Source organism: Mastigoproctus giganteus, chromosome 13 (assembly GCF_048544385.1).
Source record: "Mastigoproctus giganteus isolate SK-2022 chromosome 13, ASM4854438v1, whole genome shotgun sequence".
Taxonomy (NCBI): Eukaryota; Metazoa; Arthropoda; class Arachnida; order Uropygi; family Thelyphonidae; genus Mastigoproctus; species Mastigoproctus giganteus.
In genome coordinates, this window is record NC_143587.1 from 170355322 (window position 1) to 170368890 (window position 13569).

A 13569-nucleotide genomic window follows, 5' to 3' on the forward strand; every position below is an offset into this window, starting at 1 on the left:
ATAAGATTATTATAAGAATTTCCCAAGCTCTATAGACATATACACTTGCTACAAATACAGGGTAATTATAAAATAACTTCGATCGTTTCGTGCCTAATATTGAAATATTTTGGAATTTATCAGAGGCGTTACTTTTTTCAAAATTGTATAGAGCTAACGATTATCATTCACGAAAATTTTCATAGTTAAAATCTTGATTTCGGGGAGTATTCCTAGTTAGGCCAATGCTGGATGCATCTTACAAAACACCCCCTCTGTACGCTTGGTTCATTTCAAAACTAAAAACGAAGATCGTGCGTGTAGACTTGGAATTGAAAGCGTTTCAAATCGAAGAGGTTTATTACACATTTTTGTAATAAACCAAGCGGATAAGAGATTTATAAACTATATATAAATATACTTGGATGACGATTTTTTAACTTTCGCCCGAGCAAAACACTCTACCAGCCTCGTTGGTTCACCACTCACAACTTTTCTCTCCCACAGAAGAGCAAAGTGGTGAGCTGCTGATGAAGCTGATCTACAGGAATATTGAAGTGTGCATAATCAATTGCCGTCTTGATCCCCGTTTCAATAAAACGTGAGAAATTTTTGTCTACAAATTTCACGTGCGATAAATTTATAAAATATGACTTTCTACAAGCAAGTATACGGGAACTGTATACGGTAGCACAGTGGTATCGTCACCGTCCTCCCCACACGGGGTGGAAAAGGCCCAGGTTCGAATCCCGTCTATGACGCGAGGAACTTTAGTGGGTCTTTTCAATCTGTGACTGAGTTAGTTGGTCTCAGGCGTAGATAGCAAGTTTTTCCCCCCCAGAAACTGTGGTTTTTTCGTCCAGCAAAACAGGCATATCGACCAGAGAAAACGCGCAATTTATAGACACGAATACGGGTTAATGTAATCATTTACGGTTAACCCTAATATAATTTTTTTCTCTCTCTTGGTTATGCATGCTCTACAGCCCTCGCGGAAGCAGAGTGAATATAATCACAGTTCTCCGACACTGGGTGGAAAAGGCCTGAGTTCGAATCCCGTGACATGGGATTCGAACTCGTTCTGAAGACTGGTTCGATAAAGAAATGTGTATTACTCGGTTTCATTTGAACTGTATAATTAAATAAGATGGCAGTAGACACGCAACTGTACACACGCACACGAGCGCGTATATAATAGTGCTCATGAGCTGATATTTTATGTAATGCACATGTACTAAAATTAAAAAGCAAATTTCAAAAAGGGAGGTGCGAATACCTAAATTAAATTATTCTCCAAGATGGAGTTTAATTATACTGCAATTACAATAACGCCTCGGGGTTTACGTTGTGTCAGCGTCCTGATCAGAGTAGTGAGCATATACACAGTAGTGAGGATTTAGAATTGGACAGTCGGCTGCGTTATGGACTGGACAGCAAAATTAATATTAGTAATGGTAGATGATAGAAGAAATAAAACTTAACGGCATCACCCAAAACGCCTACGAAGTTTAACCCAATATTCCCTTATTTAATTGTAAGATGCGACTGGAGAAGGCCAAAGTACTCATAAGTCGGTGTTTCCCAATTACTGGATCGCTTAGCTTATTAAAGAGCTCGGCTTCACAAAAAAAACATATACATATATATATATATATTTTTTTTTTTTCGCGCTAAGCAACATTCCATTAACAGTGATGGGAAATTCAGGTGTACCTGTAACAACGTCACGTACAGTACATAATTTAAATACGAATATATGTCTTTGTATTCGAAAAATACAGTAGTTAATATTTTTGCACGTATAGTTGCAAATATATTAACTATTTGCAATGACAGTTAATTTCGACAAAAAATAAGTTTAATTTTAATTAATTTTAAGTTTCAAAGTTTAATTAATTAAGTTTAAGTTTAATTAATAAGTTTATAAGTTAATACGTCGAATTAATTTCAACCAAAATTATAAATTTCATGGTCCTACTTCAAATATGAAAGTGGTCTGCATCTGAAAACGATGAGAAACAGTGCTCTCTTAGCAATGAGGACAAAAAATTATTTCCTATAATTAATAATTAGCATTCGGTATTATCATTCTGGATATACTTCAATGCATAATATAATAGTTCAAAATTAAAGTTAATAGTTACAGATTTAATAAATTTTATTTACTGATATACTGGATTGCGGATATTTTGAATCACCCTGCAAAAGCGATGTGCCCTACCCGAAGGATTTTTAATGTGTGAATTTCGTGTACATAACACCTGTCAAACACAATATAGTATTAACCTCATAAACAAAAACCCCTAGTCCAAATTAAATATTTTTTTAACTTTAACAAACGCACTGATTTTATTTTTTCAACATGTTGCAACATGTAGACCTTATCGGAGACCGACTGGAAAGTGATCTTCGATAAGGTCTACTATAAATCGTCGGAGACCGACAGCCATGACGTGGAAAAATGCTATAATAATCCTGCGCGTCACTGACAGGTTTCGACTCCAGATCTTTACCAACTCGTGTGGAGGGGCAGCCATTACGATCACTGTGAAATCCGGGAAGGTACTAATTATACGCGTCAGTATTATAAAGAGATAGTATTATATTCTTAAATTCGGGTATCAGTCGAAGAACTGAAACGTTCAGCCAAAATAAAATAGCGATTCGCTTACTTTCAAGGACGATCTGTGTTCTCCGTCTCTCTGTTTCATCAGCACTTAAGTCATAAATAATGTACTGCATTATTCATAGCATTGAATTGCATTATTGTTCAGTGATGAATAATGCATTGAATTGCTGTCACCCGCATTGAAATATCAAACTGCAAAATGGCATCCCACAGATTGCATCACTTCGAAACCTTTGCAAGTTTCGCTGTAGAATACAGCCGTAATGTGTCTGATCAGTTTACATTTTGAATCTCTCCTCCTCGCTGGCTAATAATAATAAAATATTTTATTTTTTGGGGATTACTAAATAGCCTAAAAAACTACGCTTTACAAACACAGAAATATAAAAACTGTATATAAACACCTGTTCAAAAAGGAATAATTGAATAGTAATGGATATTAAAGGCAATGATAAATCATTTTGCAGCAGAGTCTCTCGTCTTACGTAGTCGGGGACATTGTATTCCAGATTTTTGGAAGTTTGGGAGCATGCCTGAGAAATAAAAGTTGCTCGTTTGAATGCTGCCTCTGATATGGGGTGTTGCGACTGTTCAATATTTTTAATCACTGCGGTATAAACGATGCAGTGATTTCAGCATTGGAATCGCCTTGAAAACGAAATACATTTTGCTGTATTATTAAGTACTGTATTGAATGTCTCGTAAAATGAATAATTTTATACGTTGATGAAAACATTATAACCAGTGTATGAAAAATGTGAAACAGAAAGAAATTGGTTTGTAAATTATTAATGTAACTTAATTCTTTTAATCCTTAAGTTTTCTTAATTGTTATACAGACGCAGTTTTGAACTGTCAGTGTATTTCATGTTAACCGTTGATTAGAAAAGACAGAAGAGAATACAACTATCACTGTATCATTAATGCATTACCAATAACATCGAGCAATATAGGCATAATATGTGGAAACGTTCTAGTAATGACGATTCCTTTTTCAGTATTTGTAACATCGTCGAAAACACGTCTAAAGTGCACGTGCAGGTGTGATGTGTATTTATCCGATGACGCAGGAGGAGACGCATTGTGAAATGTGCACTTTCCACGTGTAGCTCGCATCAGCATCGCAGAGCATCATTAGCATATTAGGAATGCATTAACATCTACGTTTTGCAGCATTATATTACTAAATCGTTTCATTAACTTCACAGTTGGGTGTGGAACAGTTTTACTTCAAATATCAGTAAGCAAATTTATAGATCTGATTCGTATACAATTACTGAATTTTCTTTTAGAAAAACTATTGATTACTGTTTAAATCACTTTGATTCCTTTTCATAACCAAAAAAAAAAAAAAAGATCGTCAATGAAAGAAACGCTAATCGTTTAAACCGTTAATTAAGAATACAAGAGATGAAATTCAAACTTTTAAAGAAATAAAATTAGCTTTAAATTCGGATATACTTTATTTATGAAAATTGTCCGTGAAAGTCGTATTTTAATTTATAAATTATCCCTCATTATTCACAAGGTTTATTCACGAACAATTTGGGACAGGGTGGGCGCGACAGGATATATTAATATTACTAAATAAACTGTAATATTGAGATAAAGACATTTGTTTTTAATTAAAAATTAAAAACAAATTTAAAACATTCTAATCAAAGAGATTTATGAATTTTCAGATGTTGCTGTTTTTCTAAACATATGTTTGCATTAACATTGAAGAGCTCCACACAACAATATTTAAGTAATTCATCCCTCCAGCTATATTGCTGTTCGTGGGAGAAGTTTATAACATCAAATGAAATAAAATAAATATTATTTATTTCACCAATCATTCAGACACCTGTATACAAGCAGCCACGACCCACATTTGACAGACTGGAAAGCATCTGGACCTGGAAGGATGTGGTTGTCTTAAATTGCCAAAGATGTACTCCAATTATGAAACGATTTAAATCTCTTACATCGCTTGAATAATTTTAGATCTAAGCAATATAACCTTTCTAACATTCAAGACTGGATTTTGTTTTGAAGAACGCATAACGAAACTATTTTTGTAGTGATGCTACTTTTCACCTCAGAGTTCCATTCTTAAATAAGTATGCCCTGATGAGGGGGGTTTTCTCTTATATACACCTCATTAGGGCATACACCATTCTCATTAATTATTTTGCTTTCTCGTACACAATTCTTATCAGTTATTTGACAGTATAAAATAATTAATCGTGGCCCATATATATTTTTTTAAATAGGCAAATTTATATTTGCATATGAGATGCATTTCTCTTATATAACAACGCACAAATGCACTCATGTTACAATGCACTGTCGTGAATCAAACATGTTCTGGGTGAATAATAATCTTGTAATATTGCTGTGAAGTGTTGAACAGATATCAAATTTTTCTGTAGATTAATAACATAATTCTCCTACCGTGTTATTGTTTCAGATAAACATGAAGAACATAATTTGGGTGATGGTTGTCCTCTGTATTACTACCATTAATGTGGATGTGGGGAGTGGTAAGTGATTTTCAATTGGTATGATGTTTACACAATATGTAAAATATTTACGGTATTGACCAAAAATTTAAGTGTATTTTTAAACACAGTTTTTGTTTCTGTTAATCTCTTCATGTGAAATAAAATTACCGGATAGAATGCTTGGATGTTGCTTTAGGTGCAAAATAAATAAAATAATGTTATCCAGAAAAATACTACCCTAAAGAAGGATACTCAATGGGGCTGTCTTTCTCTCTCTCTCTTTTGTTTGTGGCTGAATCCATTTTATTTAATTATGATTTTCGCTGATTAATATTATGACTCCAGACCAAAGCGAATCTCTTTTGTAGAGAATAATAATTTTCAGATAAAAAACGATTCAGGTGTTTATGATCTACTTCCAGAAATGCTTATCAAATAAAATATGGATTGATTATGTTCTCACATATAAGGAACGACGCTCAAGCAAATAACTTCCCCTTCGAAGATGTGTACTTCCCCCCCCCCCCTTCTAATCCGAGAATAAAGTGATTGGTGAATTATATACCATTCTTGATAAAGTATCTACGGGAATCGAACTCATTCCTGCATTTTACCGAAAGTTCCCAGCACGTTATTATTAGTACATTCTAAGCGAAAGCTTTAGAATGTACTAATAATAATGTGCTGGGAACTTTCGGTAAAATGAACGAACTTTAAAATGAACTTTCGGTTTAATAAACGAACTAGCCAGATTTCTAGAAGCTCCTACATGCAACAATTTTTGAGTAGCAACCTTTGAACTGTACAATGTTCAAACTCCTCTAGTCTAGCTGTAGTTTATTTGGCTACTAATGTGGCTTTTCTGAAAAAAAGGTGTCTTATTCATTATAACAGACCACTAATTCATACAATATAATATGAGAAATTTGCAGTGCCCTCCAGCAAGTGCAGTCTGATGATGACTCGTTGGTGGGGCCTGGTCCTTTTCTAGATGTGTGAGTTTATCCTGAGAGCGACGACATCCTGGCTGGAGCCACTCCCATTGGTTCCTAGGTCGATGCTGTTTCATTTATTCTGCTGCATATTACGCCGTTTGTCCTTAGTATTTTGTGATCCTTTCCTCTGTGTTGATGTTTTATCAGTTTGCCTTTATTTATTCCTTGTGGATGGCTATTTCGGTTCGTCGTCTATTGAAGACGTCAAGTGCAAATCGGCTGAGGGCTTTGTATTCATCTTCTGAATCCAGTTGATGGTACTCTTGATTTTTCGCCAAGTATTCAATCTCAGTTATAAGTCTACTTCTGTGTTCTTCGTAGCATTCACAGTCGTGCATAATATGTTGCCAGGTTTCAAGTTCTCCACAGGTGCATGTGGACTCTTCTATTATTCCGAGTGCGTTCAGTTTTGCTTTAAATGGGCCGTGGCCCGTCAGGAGGATGGTTGTATTTAGCCCAGGATAGACCCACGAGGGGGCTTTTGGGTACATTTTTGCGACTATCGGTATGAAGCTTCTTGTAACTTGACCTTTTGGCGACATCTCCCATCTGTGCTGCCAAATCTTCAACATCTGAGCCACTATTCGTTGTTTCTCTGTCGTCCGGCTGTTGGTTGGGTCCATAGTAAAGTCATAGATGGAGGCAGGCATATTCTTGGACAGTAAATACATCTAGTCCACATTTAGTCACCTCAAGGTCTAGCGGAAGAGCTCCTGCCAGGACCTGCAGAGCGTGGGTGCTCACCGTTTTGCAGGCCCTAGTTATAGTTACTGGACAATATCTGCCCAACTGATGACTTGGCACCGACACTGTAGCAACAAGAAATCATTGACAGAAACAGGGCATACATATCAGATACTAGTGAACAGCTCTTCACATCCCTGGAAATGAATTTGGCCAGGGCCAAAACGAAGGAGGGTAAAACCCCAGGCTTGGATTTGCTGGAAGTCCACGTAGTAAAAAAGTTCGCAGTATCCTATAACTCTCTTAAATTTATTTAATAGATGCCCTGCTGAAGGAACATTTCCTGACTTCTGGAAAATTTCAACACTCAAGTTAATCTTAAAACACCTGAAAAAACCACCTCAAGTACCGACTTCATACAGACCAATAGCCCTGCTGTCTGTTTTGGCCAAACTCCAAGAATGCCTTTTGCTCTCCCGTCTCACCGACTACTACACAGAGCAACAATTACCATCTCCGCATCAATTTGGATTTAAAACAGGCTGCAGTACAGAAGATGCTATCCACAGATTAATCTCTCTAGCTACTCAGACAGAATCTAAATACTCTATAGCCATAATGGTGGACTTTGCGGGGCCTTCGATCGACTAGAGTGGCCCAGCATACTTCAAAGACTTCGGGAGGCCAAGACGTCCAGCAGTCTATATAACAGTATAAAGTCCTACCTCAGCAATAGAACAGTGCAGGTAACCAACAAATACCAAACAGTCACGGGGAATGTACTGCGAGGCTGTCCTCAGGGCTCTGTTCTTGGGCCATTTCTTTGGTCCATTATCTTGGACGAGTTTCTGGGGATGGATCTCGGCGAGGTCAAGCCCCTGGCCTTTGCTGATGATCTCGTACTGGTTGTTCATTCTGGTACAAGAGCCACATTGGAAGAACAAGCCAACTTTGCACTGGGAAAACTTCAAGACTGGGCTGCCATGCACAAATTAGCAATCTCCAGTGAAAAAACAAAGTCAATCCTTCTAAAAGGAAAGCTCCAAATCCGACGGCCACCAGTGATGAAAATTAACAACACCCCGATCTGTCTCTACACACAAATCAAGCATCTGGGCCTGTATCTAGACCCCAACTTATCCTTCCACCCCACTTAAAATACCTGTCAGCTAAAATCCGAAAATACACTGCAATGATAAGGCGGATTAGTAGAGCGAATTGGGCCTAAAGAATAAAGCTATATCATTAATATATAAGGCAGTATATGTCCCGATTGTGTGCTATGGAGCTTCCTCTGGTGTGAAGAGGCAATCCTGGAAAGGAACAAGCGCAAGCTTGATTCCATTCAAAGATTTATGTTACTATCGGTTACAAGGGCGTGCTGTACTGTCAGCACCCCTGCATTACAAGTCATTGCAGGATACTTACCTCTCTTTCTGGAAGTTGACAAGAGGGGTCTCTTCCAGCACCTGAAGAAGGAAATCTCAACGCAATTGTTAAATCTGCAGTTGAACCATGCAGATGACCCTAAGAAGGAAAGAAGAAAAAATGCAAACCATCTACAAAACCTCTCGCAAGAAACATGGGACACAACGCCGAAAGGAGCAATCACCAAAAGGTTTATTCACTCAATAAGTCGGACTTCCCCAAAGCCTCTTTCCTGATACTCGCCTGGATTGCAAGTTCTTCCTGCTTACAGGCCATGGACCGTTCCAGCAAAAATTAACAGCCATGGGAATAGAAAATAACCCATATTGCCACTGTGGTGAAGAGGACTCCTGGGAACACCTTATGTACGAGTGCCTCACTTAGGAGAATGCCAGACTTCAATTCCTCACTAAGATTCAAGGAAACCCTTGCAATCAGTAGTCAACTTTACTTCAAGAAGAGGCCACATACCTAGCCTTAACGCGCTACGCCCAGGCTGTTTTCAATTCTAGAAGAGCAAGACTTGCGGAACTCAGGGCAGAACAGAATAACGTGCCACCCCTGCGATCCCCGACTGTGGTAGGATAATGCAAGCACCCTGGGTGCAGGATTCACACAGGATCACCTGCTCCTGTGATTTTTCAACTTCCTTCTCCACCTCAGAGTGGACTGCCTTAGTGTGGACACCTCTACCTTAGAGTTGACTGCCTTCCCTATTGGTCCACTCCAAATCCACACATTCTGACCTCTTCTTCTCCTTTTACTTCTCCATATGAAAAAAAAAAAAAAACCTTTTATCTTTTTTAATTATTTATTTTTTATAGCCTCTACTTTTTTTTCTCTTTTCATTTTTTTTCTTTCTTTTTCTTTTTTTTTTTTTTTATAGCATCTGTCAGGAAGCTCAGGCAACCCTGGCAGAGTCAACCGCCAGAGTATAATGGGCAGCCTGGCTCACCTCCCAGTGGTTGTGGCGGGCAACGTAGGGTTACAGTAGGGGTCCCGCGGCCAAGGCGCCAGACACAACAACAGAACAAAGCATAATACTACATTAACCAGACATTACGCTTTTTTTCTGCCTGTGCAGTAGTTCTGCATTTCATCACAGAGTACATATGGATCAGATGTGGGAAACCACCGGTGGCGCTTGAACCTAAATACTATGCCACTACTATGCGGGGACCAAATCCGTACACAACCATCCACGGTGTGGAGTAAATAACGTGACTCATCTGACCAGCCCATCTCCTTCCAGTCTTCTAACGTCCAACTTGCATGCTCTTTGCACCACGCGAGTCTTTTACGCCGATAAACCTTGGTTAGCAGAAAATGCCATGGGGATCGTGTGCTGGTATAGCCCATACGTGCGACGCATGGTCATGCCAGATATTGTTCCGGGTTGGCCCACGTTGTATTGGGTAGTCAACTCTTCAACAGTGCTGCATCTGTTCGCCTGTACGAGTTGTCGGAACCAACGCTCAACTCTAACATCAACCTTTCGCCGATCTTTGCAGTTCTGCCGTCGGCTCGTTGTTTGACCATTTTGACGCCAGTCCTGTACATTTTAACTACGGCGGCTCTCGAACACCACACCAGTTCAGCAGTTTGGGAAATCGAGGCACCAGCTCATCGAGCAACCACAACCTGTCCTTTATCAAACTCCGATAAATCCTTTCTTTTACCAATCACGTTCGGAATTTTACTACCTACTGGACCACTGAAATCTTACTGTGCAACATATATCGACTAACTCCGCACTCTCGTACCTCACGAGGTCAACGGGTCCCATTCAATTTTCGTAGGGCTGGTCATAATTCACTGATCACTCAGTGTATATTAAAGGTTATGGGAGAAACCGAAGACTAGATAATTTACACTTATGCTATATCAGCATTAGTAGAGGCATATGATGCTATAAAGCAAGCTTATAGAGCATCTGTTAAAAAAAAAATTCCATTTCCTCTAAACTGGAAGTTTCCTCTAAGCGAGGAAATCCATTCGATTTAAAAGTTTGTCCACTTCTTCCTTGAATTTATTTAAGCTATCAACTTCCACAACAACAGATGGAAGTCTGTTCCAGCTATCAACTACCCGCTGGCTAAAGGCAAACTCCCGCACACCTATTTTACAACTGTCTTTCCTCAATTGGAATAATCTATTCTCCCCAGGTTCTTAATCTGCGCAAGCGGAAGTGTCCCACCATCATTGAGCCTGCTTAAACCATTCAAAGCCTTGTACACCTCAATCAGATCACCTCGCAGGTGCCTAGTCTGCAGATGCTGAAACTTGCAGAATGTAAGTCTCTCTTGGTAAGACAATGCCTTTGTCCATTTAACCTATCTCGTTACCCTTACCTGTACTCCTTCAAGAAACTCTACATCCTTCCTAACATGAGGCCTCCAGACCTGTATGCAGTACTCAAGGGGTGGCCTGACCATTTCCTTCTATAACGGGATAATCACCTCCCTGTCCCTTCTAGCAAAATTCCTATATATCATTGACAAACTCAATGACCTCCTCTGGCAGCTGGTCTGCACTGCTCAGAGAACTTCATATGTGACTGCACAATTACCACCAGTTTTTTTTTTTTTTTTTTTCACCTCCCTGTGTAGTATCACACATTTGGTACGTTTCTCTTGGATCACTGCTACTCACATGCAGTACTTTGCATTTGTCAATGTTAAACTTCAGTTGCCACTTCTCAGCCCATACGACATCGCTCGACTAATTAGAGATCTAAGTAATATAACATTTCTAACATTCAAGACTGAATTTTGAAGAACGCACAATGAAATTGTTTTTCTAGTAATGCTACTTTTCTCCTCAGAGTTCCATTTTTTAAACAATTTTTAACCCTGCGAGTGAGTGAGTTTCTGAATGGCTTATCACTTAATTTAACTTAAATTTTAAATTGCTCCCTGAGGAATCTGACTTCACCAATAAATTGCATTATGGGCCATCTGAAGTATATAGCAGTTAACATAACTTCAGAAATAAAGTATTTCAAATTTCTTTCCTTATGGAAAATGGAAATGTGTCCTATGAGAATCTTCACTATGTAAAAATGTGCTATTGAAGGATTAAAACTGGATCTTCGTGTTCATATCCTGGTACATTCGGTTCCATGCCTATAATCCACAAATCACTTATTCATCAGCAGTTTCAAGGAGATGATAAGCTGATGGTTCACCACATCTCCTTTAGAAAAATATAGTAATAATATAGTTTTAATATTGACAAAACATACTCACAAGAAACTGAATTTCTGAAATCTGGAGGCTGTTCATAAAAGATATCACGATTCCGTGATGCAGGAACAGGAACTGCCAAACTTATAATAGAAATAAATGATTTGCGAATACGATGCAGCAACTGCAACATACGTTTCGAGTGTTGCAGTTGCTGCAATGCTCCTCCTCTTCCCAGAAAGCACCATGTTATCCCCTTCCAATCTCAATATGCCAGAATGTTTTCTTTTTTAAGCAGATATACAGAAAATGCAACAGGACATCTTTCAGTAGGAAGGAGCACACCTTCCTACTTACTAGCAGAGGGTGCTGCTAGTTTGCGAAATCTTTAATAGATATTTCCTACATCAATGAACTGATCTTGGTCTCTCCCTGTCCGTAGTCATTACAGTAATTATGCTCATATATCAAAGCCTCTGGATTTATTTCGGTATCGGATTCAAGTTTTGTGTAGCAGAAAAAAGTTCCACCCACCCCCATAATTATGAACCAAAATCACAAATTATATAGCATTTAATAACGCTAATATGTTGATGCGATATCGAGAGAAATGGATTTGGAAGAGAAATGGAAAAAGAGATAGGTTAGATGAGAGAACACATTGAATTGATAATATAAATAGAACTTTTTTAATTGATGTATCTTCTGTATCTGTATAAACTTTTTAACATGAGAGCATTTATGCTATTTTCAGTTTTAAATCGAACAGATCTTTTATGAACTCCTTGCATTTTTAAAGTTGCGCGTGGATTTTTGTAATCCTCGTTTTTTTTATTATAATTGTTATTTATCATCTTTGTTCACTGAAAAAAACGAAAGCTAAATATACCTATTTTTATAGTTTTATTATCGTTATTATTATTAAATTAATCATTTATTTTCATTCTCTAGTAACTTGATTATAAAACCTTTGTAACTCTTTTTTGATATTAATGTTTTCATCTAGAATATTAATGTTGGATTCATTTAGCAATTTTGCAGTTCTGTTGAAGTAATAGAATCTAAGTTGTTCAATTTTGAATGGCTCTTGTGCCAGCATATTTTGTCTTCTCAATGCTCTTGGAGGACAGCTGAAGTTGATGAGGTAGAGCAGCTCTGTTAATTGGTGGAAGAACAATAGTCCAGTAATTTCTCATTTCCATTACAGGCAAATATCCACCAATTCCCGATGTGGTGTGCAAACGGGAAGAGCCAAGGTTATGCGAAACAGATGACAATTGCGCTGAAGGAGAACGATGTTGCGGAGGGGCTTGCGGGGGATCTTTCTGTTATTTAGGCAAGTAAACTAAACACTAAAATTTTAAAGATACCCGATTAATGCTTTTAGCTTTAATTTTTAAATATTTGTTTAATTTATTTTAAAATATTAAATTTTATTTAAATCAATAATAATTATTACATAATTTGTTTTCGCATAATATGGCAACTGATGTTTAGTACTGCGAAGAAATAATGGAGGTTTCTATAATTATTATTATTATTTTTTTATTGAACTGTGATAACATCATTTTTGCTACAGTCATTAAAATAAATCACACGGTCATTAAACAAATTGTTGACCGACGCCCAAGTCTTAAGCAGCTTGAAAATGAAACGGTATGTCATCTACAGAAAACTAATAAATTTCAGTGTGAGGGTGTGAATAGTTCTGGAAAAAATGAAATCGATTAATGGCAACCCTAAATAAGGACGTACTACAGTATTCTAACTTTCGTATCTTTTCAATCCATACATGCTATGGATGGAGAAGATAAAGAAGGTCACTCCAAAAGTTCATCCAGCAGACGCAGTACTCAAATTCCTTATTTTCTTGGGAAAAAATTATACAAACAAATAAAGGAATAATAATAATCATATTATGGATGTTTTTTCCTTTATACATCATAATGGGAAAGAAAAACACCCAGTTTCCGCTACATCCTTATACAATGGATTCGTAGGCCAGTAGGTAAACTCCGACTGATCACGAGCCGGATAATAAGACGTGTGGATAATAAGACGTGTTTATAGCGACTCGTGGTATAAGAAACGAATGGCGCAACTTGCGTCTGATTTCCGAAACTTTTTAGTTCTTTTATTTCTTTGATTTAGAGCGAAAAATAAAATGTATTTGTTGAAATTTA

The 13569-nt window shown here is 37.6% G+C and overlaps 1 long non-coding RNA gene across 1 annotated transcript; it reads left to right on the plus strand.

The window, feature by feature from the left end:
* The first annotated feature begins 3721 nt into the window (after positions 1 to 3721).
* On the plus strand, positions 3722 to 12688 carry LOC150076605 (uncharacterized). The gene is made up of 3 exons (XR_016547817.1): positions 3722 to 3848; positions 5061 to 5133; positions 12594 to 12688. It is a non-coding gene; the product is annotated as an uncharacterized LOC150076605 (long non-coding RNA).
* Positions 12689 to 13569: the final 881 nt, after the last annotated feature.